This window comes from Setaria viridis, chromosome 3 (genome assembly GCF_005286985.2).
Source record: "Setaria viridis chromosome 3, Setaria_viridis_v4.0, whole genome shotgun sequence".
Lineage (NCBI taxonomy): Eukaryota > Viridiplantae > Streptophyta > Magnoliopsida > Poales > Poaceae > Setaria > Setaria viridis.
Window position 1 is genome coordinate 3,716,065 of NC_048265.2, and position 17,590 is coordinate 3,733,654.

A 17,590-nucleotide genomic window follows, 5' to 3' on the forward strand; every position below is an offset into this window, starting at 1 on the left:
CTATTTGCCCTGCGCTCGGCCTATGCGCCACCTCTGCATCCTGCCGGCCTGTGCGCACAAGGCCTGACGAACCGCTCAGCACTCTGCCTGCTCCCAAGTCCCAAACTTTTTGCGCCTCCACTGTTGCTGCGCGGCCAGGGGCCGGTCATCTAGGGTTCGGGACTTCGGGGATGAGCGTTTGAACGGGAGCCGAGAACGAGAGGGAGTCGAAACTCGGCAGTCTGCTGCAGGTGCAATGTGGAAGGACGACTCCTCTGATCCAAGTTTGAGCTGTCTCTGAGCCTTCGGGATGGAGGGGGAAGTGGGCTAGATCGTCTTTTTGGCTGACGGAGGTAGGGACAGATTGGAAGCCCTGTTTAGTGATGCCATTTTCTATTTTTTGAATATATACAAGTGTTATACACTACATATACAAAATTTTTTGCTAAAAATAATGGGTATTCAGGCCCTGTTTGGAAACCTTGTGCTAAACTTTAGCACAGTGCTAAAGTTTAGCACCCTCAAATGGAGAGCTAAAGTTTAGCACCTTGAGCTGTTTGGATAGTATGCTAAACTTTAGCACATTTGGTGGCAAATGACAATAGTACCCCTCATTTATGGCTGGCGCACTACCCCTCTTCCTCCTCCTCTTCGAGCTCCCCTCCTTCAACCCACCTCGCGCATCTCCTCTCCCACTCCCTCTACCGCCGCTCCCGCACAGCCAAGCGTCGCCGATGCCGCCGGCCCCGGCGCACCCGCACGGCCAGGCGCCGCTGATGCCATTAGCCTCGGTGCCCCCGCACGATCCCCGCCTCCCGTCCCCATCCCGACCCCCGCTGCGGTAGCCCCTGTCGACGCGGTAGCCCTGCTCCACCCCGGCATCCTTGTTCACGATTAGCTACGACCCTTGTTCTGCCCAGGCCACCTCGCCCCGCGGTGGAGGCATCTGCTCCTTCCCCATGGTGGCAAGGCCCACAACACGGCGGCGCTGACGGAGCTGTTCGTGGAGGGAGGCACGAACGTCTGGACCGGTGGCGGAGGGAGGCGCGGCGGCTTGGGGAGGAGACGAAGCCGCGGCTAGTGGGGAAGGCACGGAGGTAGGGTCCAGATCCGGCGACCACCGCCCTCTCTGCCTCCTCGACCGACCCGACCGCGCCGCTTGGGGAGGCCCAGATCCGCCGCGCGCGCCGGCGGGAGGAGCGACTGTGAAGGCGTGGCCGGCGGAGGCAGCAGCACCAACAGAGGCAGCAGGGCCGACGGAGGTGGCGTGGCAGGCGGAGGACAGCGGGGGACACGCGGTGCGGGAGGGAGAAGAGGCTGGCGGCTGCCCGTGAGGTGGTGGCGGCGGGCTGGGCGGAGGAGGTGGGGCCGGCGGAGGCGGCGTGGCATGCCGGCGGAGGAGGCGGGGGCGAGCGACGGAGGCACGGCCGGCGGAGGCAGCGGGGCAGGCGGAAGAGGCAGGTGGCGGGGAGGAGAGAGAGGGGGGAGGGCACCAGGGGAAAAAATAGGTTTGGGACCACTTTTAGCACCCATTAGCACCTTTTAGCACCCCTTAGGTGTGCTAAAGAAAATGGGGGTGCTAAACTTTAGCACACCCTTTTTAGCACTCCTGTTTGGGAGTCAAGTGCTAAAATGTGCTTAAAAAGTGGGGTGCTAAAGTTTAGCACTCCTTTCCAAACACCCCCTCAGTTGAATACCCTTGAATACAAGTAGGCCTGTGCCCCTGGGAGGAAGGAAGATGAAGATTCATGAGAATTGGTGGCAGAGGAAGTGGCTCCCTGTGGTGGTGCACTGCAAGCTGCACGCCCTTTATGTTTAGTGGATACGAGGAATGAGGGACGACAGAGAGCAATCTCTGAGGGGCAATTGCGCGACTGAAAGCAGTGGCGGATCTAGAAAAATTTCACTCGATGCACACTAGAGGAACAAGTTCAATGTATTGTGATGTACATAATAATTGAAGCCGAGAAATATATATTTTCCAAGAGTTTTCTTTCTGTGTTCTACAAAGAACAAGATTTTATTTTCTATGAAAAATTGGGAGTGGACATAATAACAATTACATACTTAGAACTTTGGATGCGTTAGAGTTCAGGTGAGTACGATACTAGAGACTAGACACATGTTCCATCAAGAAAGTCACTAGTGGCACAAAATAGGGGTTTTGGCCTTTTGGGTTCCATGAGGTTAAGAAAGTCATTGGATTATATATATTTCCCATCTTCTTCTTCAACTAGAAGTGGATTGTCTTGAATATGATACATGGTAGTTACTGGACGTGATATTTAATTGGGGTGGGTGATCGACATGTTTAATTAACTATTTCTTTGTAGATTCTGATAATGAGATTGGATTCTTAATAAATCAGAATTAACTTACAAGTAATAATCTATTTTTTTTGCAAAATAGCAATAATAACATAGTTAATTGAAAATGCGGTTTGTATTTATATTATGATTTTTGCTAAATGTCTATCAACAGATTTTCTACAAAAAATCTATCGAATTTTGGTCCGTTAGATGCATGCTTTGAGATATGTGCTCATTATATCTTAGTTTTCTCGACGTTGCAGGTTCATACTGCTAACAGTTGCAAAACGTCCAGCCCGAAACCTGTTAGCCTGGCGATTTTTTTGAAAACCGCACCCTCTCCCCACTAAATCTGCTCGTTTCCCCTTGCCCTTGCCACCTCGGAATCTCAGGAGCCACCACACTCTTTTTCTTCCCCTCCTCACCATGCGTTAGTAATCGACGATGGAGGGGAGGAGGACTAGTAGAGAGACCGACGGCGCGCGCACCTGCAGTCGCGCCTCTAACCCCCGCGGCACCCGCCTCCAACCCAGTTGTTGTGTGAGTCCTAGATTTTGCTATGGCTTGGAGTTTTCTATATCAAAGCTGTCACTACCAAATTCAGTTAGTTCGAGTGTTGCATGCAGTAGTTTAGGTTGTGTATTTGTAAGCTCTAAATATCAACAAGAATGTGATTATTCTTGTTATCACCTATTTTTTCTGTTCCCTATCAGTGTTATTTTCCTTTGTAATTTGTAATTTATCTTTTGCCTTTGTAATATGTTGTCTGGTTTTATTTCACTCGTTAACTTTATTTGGCTTTGTAAATGTCTTTTGACATTTCTCCCAGCGACAGGTTGAAAATGTTGATCTGGTTGTGATAAGCGGGTTTTGGGTACTTTTTTGGACCCATTAACACTCATTATCCCTGTTATAAGTTTCTGTCAGATTTTTCTTTGAAAATCTTTTAGTTTTTTGTTGACGATGTGTCTACATCTGATTGGACAAAAAATCTGACAGATTTAGACAGACAAAATGTGTCGACAGACAGATAGACAAACCCTTATATTATTGTTTACTACTAACCTGGTGGTTTCTACAATTGTTACAATTTTGCTAATATGTTCCCACAAAAATAAGGGGCAGATACCAATTTCCCTCTCACATTTTTCTCAATTACAAAGATGATACATGCGTGCGAACCTACACACGTAAGCACACACTCGATCTATTTTACTCGAATTCATCACATTATCGCTCGTGATTGTAACTTTGTTTTTGAGATGTAATAAAAGACCAAGAAAGAAAGTTTTTATAAACTATATATTAAGCTCTGGTGAAATAAATCAAATTAAATGCGAAGGAAATGAATGGATGATGTTGATGGCAGCCCTAATCCTATACTGTGCATGAATTGAGCTGTTTGCTTGAGCTCGAGTCGCAAACTCAGCATGGTTGACCATAACTTTGACTACTTTATTATTTAGTGGTAGGCGAGGCCCTTGAGAACACAAGTCACGTATGACTATATAATCTATATGTTTTAAATTGTAGGTCGTTTTATTTTTCTAAATTCATAGATATTTATATATCTAGAAATAAACTATATTTTTTTGCATATAAATATCTATGAATCTTGAAAACTAAAACGACCTACAATTTGGAACGGAGAGAGTATGTGTTTGCGTCTGAGCGTGTGTATTTATTTTTTAGAAGAACTATACCATGCATTTGTACAAGACAACAAACAATGGCAACGAAGTTAAATTATACTGCTCCCGTACTACGCACCTAGCCAGCCAGGTCGGTCTTCATTAAGAATGACTGTGCAGGGCATATCTAGCCACAGTAGCTCCGCGCACGCAACTGACTAATAATGATGCCACGTCTAGGAGAAGCGCTAATGATGCCATGCCACAGCCACACTAATCCGGTGAGAGGTTTGCAAGGCCGCCGGCCATTGGATACTTGTGGCAAGTCGCCACTCGAGCCCCTTGACCGGCGGCAGCACTTGCAATAAGTGGCCCGACACCATGAATTGAAGAGAGATCAGTGCACCACCAGGCAGAGCAAGCATGTATTCATACACCCGTCGTGTGTGGTCGATCGAAGCCAAGGGCGCAGGAAATCTTCTGCTCGGCCAACCTCTGGTTTGCGAGCACATACGGTGGAAAAATATATTTATTCTTTTTTCCTAAAATATAGTTCGTTTTAATATTTCTAAATTCATAAATTTTTTTAATAGCTCCATGGATGACACCATGTCCTATGCATATTAGTGGCCAGCCTTCACGCACGTTGGGCGGTGTTAGGTATTCTATCCTTCGGAAGATTCTTTGAAAATACAGTATTTAAAACTAGTCTTACGCCTAAAGCCTTGGTTGGTCATAGATTTAAGTGAGCCGAGTCGAACTGTTGCGTACTCGAACAAGTGGTAGTACCTCCTCCTCCTCCTCCTCCTCCTCCCCCAAATAGACGACCAGGGCGCGATGGCCTGCATTCTTGTAGTTGATGCTTGAAGTATGAACAAGAAGGTTCAAGCACCAATGCATGCCATTACAGGTGCTGGTGCTGAAAACAAGAACACAACTTGCGAAGCATGTCTGTGCATCGATGCTGATCTATAACTTCCCGAAAGTCTCCGTGGAAGCAGAGAAAGTTATTTCACACATGGTTCATTTGCCGCCAGTTTTGCTTCTATGCATATGGGAAGGATTTTTTTCTGTGGCCGATCTTTTAATCGGACCGGACCAATAAGGTCACCAGTTGCCGGTTCAACCGGTGGTGTGGTCTGTTTTTTTTCCTACTAGGATAGTATACTATCTTTTTTTACATTTTCTATCTTTCATGTAAGCGCACAATGCTGAGGTTGATTCTTATAAACTAGCAGATTAGTCATTGTTGGTTTAGTCCTAAGCTTGGATCCCAAAGCTGGAGGTTGTGGCGGCAACCAAAATAAGTGATGATGGAACTAGGATGGAAGCGGGACGGGAAAATCGCGTCCCGACCGGCACCGTATCCTATATAAACCGACTGTATATCGTATTAACATGAAAAATAGGGAACAGGAAAAAATCAGAAAAAACCGGCAGGAACAAGAACGGGAGCGGTGTTTCTTAACCGTATTGGTGGTTCTTTGATCTGTAAAATTCCCGTCTGTATTCCCGTATTGTTTGCACCAAAACCTCTGCATTCAGCCCACATCTGCATTCAGCCCAAGCCCACGGCTGGCGTCCCACGCGCGCCTGACGGCCTGGCCCGTTGGCCAGCGTCCCACACCTGCCGGCAGCCGCCTCAAACAAAACCAGCCCCCACTGGCCTCCTGTCCTAACCTAGCTTGCCTTCTCTCCATTCCGGGGCTGATTGGTTGGCTGTTTTTCCATCAGCCAGGCCCTCCCGATGCGACCAGCATTTGATAGGTTGGCTGAATCACTTGGGGTACGATTGGTTTCCTTCTCCGCCGAGCCTGGCTCGCACCACCATCCAGGCTCCCGTCGGCCAGCTCGCCAGATGCAACCCCCTTTTGATTGGTTGATGTTTGCATGCAGCCTGGCTCGCGTGGGAAGTTGATTGGTTGTCTGCTCCGCTGCGTTTTTTTGCCTCCGCGCTGCATCCATGCATCTGCCGCTGCATCCCAGGAGCCTGGCTCTAGAGATACGAAGGATTTGGTCGCATCGCGGGAGCCAGGCTTCAGACGTCCTTTTGCATCCCGCGAGCCAGGCCCAGCAAGCAGCGCATGCAACCAATCGTATGGAGGTCGCACGCGGAGAGCTCGCATCCGACCTGAAACCAGTCGCACCCTTGACTGGACCTAGCTCTGACGGTGCAAAACAGGCCAGGCTCCGCGCGTACGAGGAAATTCCTCGTTTCCCCCGAGCCTGGCTCGCGCGAGCACACTTCCTGTGCGGAATGAGAGAGCAGCGGTGCGAGATAGTAAGCTGAACAGGCGAACAGGCCAACCAACCATTTTCCCTACAGAGCCAGGCTACCTGTGAACGAACAACCAATCAGCTGCGGATGTACCAACAGAACCTGGCCGACCGGAGCCTGGTTTGCTGATACGAGCCAGGCTAGGCTGGTTCAGCAAACCAATCAGGCCCGCCGCCGCCACCCAGGCACCATCGTCTCCAGTCTTCGGCACTCCGCCACAGGCCGCTCCGTGCTTCCGTCCACTCCGCCACGGGCGCCGTCTCAGCTCTCGGGATCCCGGCGTCTCGGAAAGGCGCGTAGCAGGGAGAAGGGAGGCACCTGCGCGGCTGGATCTGTGCCCGTGCCTGTGCCTGTGCGTGTGTGATGTAGTGTCATGTGCATGTCGCATGTGTGTGTGTCTGATTCCGCCGTTCTCAATTTCTTGTTCTCGGTATGCATGTGCATTCGCTGATATGCATGTAAAATTTATTTGCTTATTTGTGTATTGTTTGCATATCAATTATGTATGGTTGTAGCTATTGCGTTGAGCTAAATGTTTGAAGTGGTAACATGTGTCGATGTTCCCAATTTAAGTTATCGATTTCCGATCGTAATCGATATGTTCTGGTTGAAATGTCCCGTAGGCGAGCCCCAGAAAGAAATCCCGGGCAGTGGTTGATTTCGTTTGTCTATCCGGCTTTCCTGTTCCTGATAAAAAAATTCAGTTGCGGGAGTGGCTAGGAGATTTTCCCGACCGTTCCCGATCGTTTTCATCCCTAGATGGAATGACTACTTCCAGCTACAAAGAAATATTGATGAAGGCATCCATTTGAGACGAACATGATTCGCGTACAAAGTTATCAAAATGGGTGTGGGAAGGGTGCAGGATAAGCTGTGTTAGGTTTGAATAGCGTACTAGCCTCGCAATTGCACACTTGCACTTCGCTAGTTATAGGTTTACGTAAACACGTGTGCGGTCCCAAATAACTGGCTTTTCTAAATACATAATATATTTAGGTGCATGTCAAAAGCTATGTATCAAGAAAAGCTAAAACGAATAGTAATTTGGGACGCAACATAAAGTTAGGTATGTGGTCACGCAATTCTCATGCTCATTGTACACAAACTTACTCTGCTAATTTATACCACTACTAAGGAATGGACCTTTCGTCCACGACATCAGTACCGGTTGGAATTGGACCCGGCACTAATGTGAGCATTAGTACCGGGCCTAACGGATAGTCCCTGAGGTGTTCTCCATGACCCCATTTAGTACCCAGTGGAGTTCCCACCCGGTACTAAAGGTCCTATAGCATATTAGGGGGTCCCTAACCGGTACTAAAGGCGTTTCGCCTTTACCTAGTAGTGTACACATAGTTTCTTCAAAATACGTATATATACAAGGTGATCATAATTCATAAATAACTGAGTTTAACTCTAACATTATGCATGCATTATATCCATACACGAACATATATGATGCTACTCTCATCGATGGACGACGAAGGCCCGCTGGTCTTCTGGCGGAGGGATCACCACATGCTCCTCTGCCTGTTAATGAACTCCTGTGCCTGCCTGTCAATGTCATCTCCTTTGGCGGCGCGACCACCATCCCATAGAGTACAGACGCCGCCGAAGACCGGGGACCTGGGCCTGGGGACCAGGCTCAGGACCTGATCGATTTTCTCCACCTTCTGCACCGCCACCTCCCCGGCCGCCCTGCTGGCAGCGCCGGCGCCCTCGGCCGGAGCAGGGCTCTTGCTCTTGCCCCAACTGAACATCTCCTTCTTGCTACCCATACGAGCGAGCCTAAGGAAGACACCTGCTGGTTAGACACCTGTCTGGTTTTCTCGTTTGGATTTAGTTCTGGACGATGCCATTGGCAACTGATGGCCTTCGTTTATATAGGGAGCGTCCTCTTGGCGCTTTGATACAGATCTCAGAGAACGTGTTAGTTCTTGGGTTTCAGATAAAATCAAGCTGCTCATGGCCATGCATCTAGGTCAAGTCAATCAAACAATTGGTCATCACGCGCAGGCGGTCAGTCGCTTGATGCGATCGACGACGTTCGGGCGTTCGGCAGGTTGCCGATCCGGTCACGGATGGCTGGTTGCCGCGTCTGTAAGGGATATCGATCAGAGATGCCAGCGACTTGGACTTGGCTACGCTACCAACCCTGGTGCCACTAGCTGATGGTAGTAGTGAAGTTCGTCGCTGCCGGGGCGGCAACTTGGGTGGAATCGATCCTTTGGGTAAAGCGCATGCAGGCGTGTTGCGCATTTCGTACTGTAATCTGGCAAATTTTTGGTTCCTCGGAGGGAGAATTGTTGAGCAAATAATCTTGCACTGCATCCTCAAAGGCAACAGCATCTTCACCAATCGAAGCACTACTCTGGACATCTCATCAGCAAGAAGATGTCACGATGGGTACGTCAGCTGATCTGGCGGTGATCGGAGGAACAGATATGCGTAGTGGTGTGTGATCGCATTGAAAAAATGGCTTTTGGAGTCTGAAACTGCAGGCAAAGGGACTCTGGATATCTCATATCGCAGCTACCTGTCCAGTAATTCGACACACCGACAATGCAAATTGAACGTGCACTTTTCCACTTTTAAAGGAATCATGAGAAAATAGGAAAGTGCATGCAGGTGCAAACCCGGAAAAATCTCATCTAGATGAGAAAGCAATGAGGAAAAAGGTTATGGATTGCCGCACAAAATCATACTAGCTTGATCTTCTTTTTATGTTGGTATTACAGAAGATGTACGATGCAGAGATTCATTCCATCTCGAACAACAGATATGCAAGGATATATCATGTATATGATCTTTATCACTCGTGGCCATCCCGTACAGGGAATCGATCATCTCCATGCCAAAGAGATACAGTGTTATATGGAAAACATAAAGTTTCAGACAATACGTATGGCCAGCATATTCATATTTGCATGGTTGTCTAACAATTTAATTACATGTAGCTGATCTATACAAGTTGAGACGACTTGAGAGCCAGCCTACACTAGTCTCGAGAGGAAAGCTGTGAGAACAGACTGGTTATGGAACCATTGACCTTGACCCACTTGAACGCACCTGCCACCAACCCCAACCCTAAATCCTCTATTTTCACACGCATATGGGTATATGCATATGCGTAACTCTTGCGGTGAGACTACTCTCACAGTGCCATTATGGGTTACCTTATGAAAAAGAAATATCTACCAGCAAAATGGACCATGACGTTATGCCAACCAAAAGATCAAGGTTGATTGAGAATTACCCAATCTACCATTCAAAGTTAAGTGTCTCCTTATCAAGTGGCTTAATACGTTGCTTAATGAGGTGATGTCCGACAAAGCCTGCTAAAAAACAAGTACTTAGCTCATAAATCCCTCACTCAGATAACTGGTAAAGCCAAGGAATTCTCAATTCTAGCCAAGCCAGGCTTATGAAAGTCAAATATAGTTTTTTACAATATGGGCACTTAATAGTTGAAATTTACTTTGTTACTTTTGTAACAAAAAATAAACCATTCATCATTTGTTTTCAAGTGTCATTTTGCTATGTCCACTTGCCGTATAGTCAAACTCATACGCTTCTAGATACACCTAAATATAAGGATCATATATCATATATGCGGATATATCTTCTACAAAATTGCACCTACCTGTTGGGTTAATTGAGACGACAAGCAAAGTTAATTAGAGCATTTTTCATAGACTTCAAGAATCAAGAGGAAAAAGCAGAGGAAAAAAGCATGTTGCTGCAAACAAAAGCGCTATAGGATTAACAGGGTAACGTGAACATGTGGGGGACATTCCAATGATATTCATACAAACAAGTTTATTACCGGTGGAAGGCTGCAAGCCGTACACTCTTTAAGTTAATACACAAGCATACACACACTGAACGATCGGGACTGGCAACCAGAAGGGGGTGAGCGGGAGCCGATCAAAATTCTCTTCTTGAACACAGAAATTCGGCCTATATCCTAAAAGTCACCATACACACATCCCTTCTAGAATTGTCAGATCCACAGCAAAATGAGATGCTATTGGACCTAAGAACAGTACTAGGAAGCCCTTGACATAAAGCGGAAGCAAATACAAAAAGAGCTAAAAAGGAAACAAAGGCATCAGAAAAAAATCGGAACCTTTGGAACCAAAACCAGAGGGAAATATTACCAAAATTGGAGGGGAATCTTCCAAAACTGGAGCTTCCTCTTCTCAAAACCAGAACGTCTGATTTTGCCCAGACAACAACGTGTAGGAGCTCCAAGAAAAATACCAAAACTTGACCAAACAAATTCCAAAATACATGAGATTTGGACCATAGCTTTCCAAGACCATCAAGAGTCCATTCCCAGAGATCTCCCAAAAAGAGCAAGTTAAAAAAATGGAACTTCCTGTTTTAACTGCGCGGGTCAAGATCCAAAGAAAAAGGAAAACTCAATCAAATGACGTCCAAACTTCATAAAATTCTAGGCAAAGGTTTTCCCAGATGGAGTGAGTCTTTTCCCAAATGATCTCCTCAAAAAGATCAAAACTTCACCTTGAATTTCATGATTTTGATCAAGAACACAAGAGAAGGGGAATTTCGAGGAAATCCAAATCTGGGCTAAATTAGTGAGGGATTTGAGTAGGGATCACAGTAAAATTGCTCACAAGGATCCTAGAAACAAAAACTCCCAACAAATCTCACGGGATTTGGGCTCAAACACGAAGAACAAAAAAATCTCCAAAAATACCTTCAAAAATTATGAAAAAGATAAATTTCAGATCTTGAGAGGATGGAACAAGTGAGCACGAAATTGATCTTTAGATTACTCTATCAAGTTCGGTTTATGAGCCACTCTTAAGTACAATCAAAATTAAGATGGTAAAAAAATCAAATCAAAGATCCTCTCATCTCTTTCCCTCTCTCCTTCCAAAGGCCCTCACCAACAAAATGAGAAGCCCACCACTAAAGAGTCTAAGAGATATGTAGCTGCCCCAACAGCCCTCTCCACGTATATATTGGCATCCGAAAATAACCAGGATACCCTTATATGAAGCATACAACTCAAATACCCCACAGGGGTAAAACCGTCCAACTTTTTATCGGTACATCGGATGGACCCCGCGCCTTCACGACTTCGCCTCGCCTCAACGCAAGCTTTGCGATGGTGTCATGCATCCTCCGACTCGACGTTGTTCGACCGCACTGGAGTCGTCCCCGGGTTTTGAGGCCAAACCGATCAAACATTCTTGCATACCTCACAGGCGTGACTCACCCCCGGTTTTAAGGTCAAACCGGTCAAACCCTCTTACACACCCCGCAAGGCGTGACTCACCCCCAGTTTTGAGGTCAAACTAGTCAAACCCTCTCGCACGCCCCGCAAGGCGTGACTCACTGATGTCAACACTTGTCCAGCCTCCGCCAAGCCTTTGACACCTCCAAGTCTTTTGCTCCCGCTCCCAGACCGCCTACTCGACTCGTCTCCGTCCCACTTGAATTGACCGACGCTGTCTCCATCCCCTTCATGTGCTCTTGCTCTTCTGTGCACCATGTGGGTCGCCCATGACTTCGCCCGGACTCCTCGGGTCCCTCGGTCCAAGCCTACTCGTGTCCATCGTTCACAGCCCTAGTTCATCAGCATGAACCTTTCACTTGACATTCACCTCATGCTGTCGACCGACATGTCTCATCCTACACCTGCACATCACAAGCCAAGAGACACAACACACAAAATATATTTTACACACACCACACCACAACACACACAACACGTTCGGCTAGCCGTTAGTATAATCAGGCACATATGACATATGGACTCAACTGGTAAAAGTCTCAAATCATCCGGTCAATCACTCATCACAAATAGACCAAGGTACCTCAACTTGGTCTCTCATACAAATCTATACCTAATATTAAAGTACGGTTGTTTCTTCCAACTGTCATGGTTATTTTGCAAAAAAAGTCCCTCAACTTTTTTTAATCAACCCGCAGTTCTTGGAATATGTCTTGATAATTTTGCAAAAAGATCCCCAAACTTTACTACAATCGTGGAGGTGGAGGCGCCCGCGCCAGCCGACCTCGACGCTGAGGTTGGGGCCACCCGCGTTGGCCGGCCTTGCCTGGGCTGCACCGTCTGTCGCCGCTGTGGAGCTGGAGCCGGCCGGCCACCCGCGCCGCTGGGGGCCATGCCGGCCGCCTCCGCCACCGGGGCCAGGGCCGGGGTGGTTGTCGCGCCGGCCGCCTCCGTTGCTGGGGTTGGGCCGAGGTGGCCGCGCCGACCGTCTCCACCGCCAGGGCCAGGGCAGGGGTGGTCACCGCGCGGCAGCCTCCGCTACCGAGGTCGGGGCCGGGGTGGGAGCCGCGCCTGACGCCTCCGTTGTCGATGTCGGGCCAAGGTGGCCGCGCCGGCCACCTCCGCCGCCGGGGTTAGGGCTTGGGGTGGCCGCCATGCTTGCTGCCTCCACCATTGGGGTCGGGCTGGGGCTGGGGTGGTCGCCGCACTTGCCGCCTTCGCCGCCGGCGTTGGGCCAAGGTGGCCACACCGGCTGCCGGGGCTCCTCCGGGGGGGCGCGCCGAAGAGGTGGGAGAGAAGAGAGAGAGGAGAGGTGGGAGAGAGGAGAGAGAGGCGATAGGGCCGGGAGAGAGAGGAGAGGTGGGAGAGAAGAGAGCGAGAGGGAGGAGATAAGGTTGGTTGGTGAGAGGGAAGGGTGGGAGGAGAGTTCAGCCAATAGGAACATTTGGTTTCGGAGTTGTGGATCGATAACGTGGCAAATGTATTTCTTCTCTGAACTTTTAACACATTTTTGACTACTAAACGATCTCGTATGAAAAAGTTGTCAACTATAAAGTTTAAAATCTTATCGAGCTTGACAATTTTGATATAAAGTTTGTATTCATCCGAGATCGTATGCAAAAGTTTGTATTAAAAAAATACAGCCTTCAACCTAATCATTCCCATTCTTAGTTTTGTTTCTATTTACATACAGAGCCCAACAACGGTTGTACCGTCATCATCGTCATACATCTTGACGCCGCTCCCATTGTAGGTCACCTTCTACCGCGGCAATGGGACTTCGAGCGGCGGTACGCCACTCAGAGCTGTGCTCACCCCCGCTTCTATCGGAACGCACGAGTTCCATATGTGGGTCCCACGTAATAAACAGATGGCATCAAACCACCCACAAATATCTTCTACTACTATACTTGCAAAGAGAGGACTACTAGGGACAATGCATCAACATATTATGAAGCGAAACTAACATATTAGGAACAAACGAATAATAATATGAGAGCAAGTAAGAACGACCCGTAGCAACGCATGAGCATTTCCGCAAGTTACTACTACATACAGATATATTTTTTTCACGATGGGATCATAACAGGGGTTAAGTCTAGCTAATTAACATACTCCATATGGGCTACTGCATGTATACACGATCGAGTTTCGAGTCGAGCATATATGATGCTTAATTCATGTTGGACGATGGAACCACATCTTCCGCTGCTTGATGAACTCCTCCGCCATCTTGTTGATGTCGTCTCCTTCGCCACCGCCGCCGCCTCGTGGAGCACGCGCCAAGCCGTAGACGGAGGGCCTGGACACCACGTTGTGGACCTCGATCTTGGGCACCTTCTCAACGGCCACCTCCCCGGCCGCGCCGGCGGCCGGAGCAGGGTTCTTGCCCCAACGAATCATCTCCTCCTTCTTGCTACCCGCACGAGCCTAGCAAGCAAGCTAAGGATTGCTCAGACGATGGTTCTCCGGTAATTTTCCTGATCGATCAGATCGTTTGGATTGAGTTGGCTGGACGAGGATGGAGTTGGCAACCGATGGACTAGGTTTATATAGCGAGCGATCCTCTTGTCACTTAGCTACCGGTTCTTGGACGTTGATGCACGTGTTCTCAGGCATCCGATTGCTTTAGATAATTATTAGGATGAGTGCCCCAGGTCCATAGCCATGCGTCTTGGTCAGTAGAGGTGACATGTTTGGCAACTTGTCCGGTCTCAGATGGCTGCTGTAAGGGATCCCTGCAGAGATGCGAGCAGCTTGGCTACGCTACCAACAACCGTCAGCCGTGTTGCCTGCCACTTGCATTGCTGCTACGTCAAGTTCGTCGCTGCTGGGGCTGGGGCAGCATCTTCGGCGGAATCCTAGCTTTGGGTAAAGCGCTTGCAGGCGTGTTGCGCGTTTCGCCACTGTATATCTGAACATTTTTGGTTGAGCAATCGTGCGCCACACCCTCAAAGGCACGAGGCATCTATCTCAATAGGTGGAAGCTGCCGGACTCGGGACACCGCAGCAGAGGTAGACGTCAGGATGGGTACATCCACATTACCGGACGGTATCAGGAATATATGTGCTCATCGCATTGAACAACGACGCCTGGAGCCCGAAACTTCAGTTCAGAGTACAAGTCTGAAGGTAAAAGCACAGTGCGGCAGAACAGAGAAATCTAATTGGAAATGGAAGAATTGCACTGAAATCATGGCATTGGTTTTTGCACATATATATAGCCAATAATCATGCACATTTGCTAGTTCTGACGCAGTGATTTTTTTTTATTTTTTCATATCACGAGCAACTAATCTATTAATTCTCTGCACGCCGCATTCTAAAAGTTGCTTTTGGTGGATTCACGTTTACTAAATCACTTTTCCCTTTGCGAATCGTAAATGCTGCTGCTGAGATTGTTTATTAAGAGCTCTTCTTCCCAGGTGATAGGGTGGAATCTATGCTACCAAATTAGTTTGGTAGTGGAATCCCGATTAGATAAAATAATTGGCATGATTAAGGACACGCGACCTCGACTTACATCTAAAGTACAAGATCATATCATCATCATGCGAGCATGTCACTGCAATTACAGCTAGCTGTCAATTAGACACTCTAAACAGACTGAAATGTGCACTTTCCAATGTTTACAAGAATCAAGAGAAAAGAGGAGAGACTGATGCTAACATTTAACTCTAGAAAATCTAATCGATATGAGAAAGCACTGAGAAAAAGTTTTGGAATATTGCCCCACAAAATCATCTGGACATGATCTGTGTTACAGATGTACAACTTAGAGATATATATGTGAAATCACTCTCTAACAACAGATATGGAAGGAAAGCATCGCTTCTATCTCCGTGCTTGCTTCTTACTAGAACAATCTTGATCTCAATATCTCATCATGATCATGCTGCACAAGTAATAGAACCTGGTGCCAGATATATGGTACAGTACTATAGCAATGCAATGGCATCTTATTGCACCTTAATTTCTAACAAAGCCTTAATTACATATGTAGCTCTTCTTACAAGCTTCTTGGAACGTATGCCTGTCAAGATACTCAAAAAGAGTATAAGGAAAACCCGCGAGATGTTAGGATATGATGTATACACCGTATACACATGCGCAACCTGACGGCGATGGAAATGGGTAGAGGTGTTGAACAGATTAAAACAGTGCTACGGCAAATGGCCGTGGAGTCTAAAACACGGATGCTGAGTTCTTGGTTTCCGAGATGGAGGTCCTTTTAGCTCCACTAATGCTGTTGAAAAGTGCTATATTCCCAACAGTTCAGTAGGAAACTGAAGGCAAAACTTCAGCGCTGCGACACAAAGCAATATAATTGAAACTTGAGGAATTGCACTGAGTTGCGTGTTTGATTCACATTATTTAATCTATCATGCGCGTTTCCTGCTAGCATGAGTACCTACTCTCTTTTTTTTTAACAAAAGTTTAGCAAGTAGCTAAGTTACCGTGTGCAATTGATTAATTAACTATTAATTTTCGTGCACCTAATTGAAAAATTTGCTGTCAACTAGATTCAGCTTTAGTGTATTACTCTTCGCTTTAAAATCGTAAACCTTTAAGTTGCTGATGAGATTGGCAAACGGCACTTGCTGGTTAAGAATCCCTTCTACCGAATTGGTTTGGCAGTGGAATCTGATTAGATAAAATAAATGACAAGATCAGGAAGGTGCAACAATGGATATAAAATCAGTACTGATCAATTTATCATATCATTATGATGCGAATGTATATCTACCGCAGCTACGTGTCTTGCAACTCGACACGAATAGCAAATTAAGTAATAAGCATTTTCGAAGACTTCAACAATCAGAGCTTCATGAGAAAAAGCAGAACCAAAAGTACGTTGCTATACTAGTGTTCAGGAAAGCAGTAAGAACTGAGTGGTAAGGGAATAGCATCATATCTAGCTCGACCCACTTCACCCCCTATTTCAAAATTTGATTATAATGTGAATGATAGTGTCTAATTTTCAAGAACCCAGCCCTCACCACTGGAAATTTACCAAAATTTTTGTAAAAAGTTTTGATCAAAATTTGGTCTCACAAGTTTTTAAGGCCTGCTTCGGTCTCTCGAAACATAGTCATATACAGCCTCAAATGGATAATCATTTGGAAGAAAGTGCGTGCTTATTTTTTATAATTAGGTTCATTTTAAATATTATAATCCAGATTACGTGGCCTTTGCTATCAAGAATACATTGGGCCCCTTAAAAACTGATTTGAATAATAATATATGGCAGGCATGTTTATTCTAAAAGTACACACGTGCTGACACTTTCTCGCAGAATCAATGGTCACCAAACAGAAATATCATGGAACTCTCGTTCTCTGGAAGTCTGACCAAATAGAAATATCATGGAACTCTCGTTCTCATGAAGTCCATAAGGGTTTGGGTGGTTCCCTGAAAGTCCATAAGGGCAGTCTTAGTGGAAGGTTTCATAAGAGTTTCATGAACATTAAAATGTATGCTACATCAGTATTTTTGCTGAATTGGCAAGGCCATATTGAGAAAAAAGAATGGAGAGTTTCATCAGATGTGAGAAGAGTTTCATCACCATGATACTCATCACAATTACCAAGTTCTCAGTCTTGGTAACTGTGCCATGAAACTATGCACTGAGACTGGCCTAAGGTTTGGGTGGAATATGTGCCTTTTCTCAATCTGTTCCCCACACAAATTGTTCGAGGTGTTGTTCTCCAAATTATTTCAGCAAGTGGGAGATAAAGAATGGATGCAAGAAACTAATGCATATGCTGATTAATCCAGCTAGCAAGCGTGCTTAGTAATGCACCTGTGCATGGATAGATGCATCCTGAAGACGAATTGAGTTCTTATTCGGCGCACATCATACAGAAAAGAAAACCCAGATTGCTCGGCCAGGAAAGCTTTATATATTCAGCAAAGCTAAACATCAGCATCAAATCAATCACTGGCGAAAATGTGGCGTAATTCGGCAAAGCCCCAAATGCAAGAGTAGGTTGAGTGCTAAAGATCTGCTAGCTAGCTCATGCACAGTACCAGGGGGATCGATACTGTGCTTGATTGATCATGTTCATGTCAATGGCAATCGCAGTCCGACGATCCAACCCGAAATTGCAACCAGAATCAGGCGACA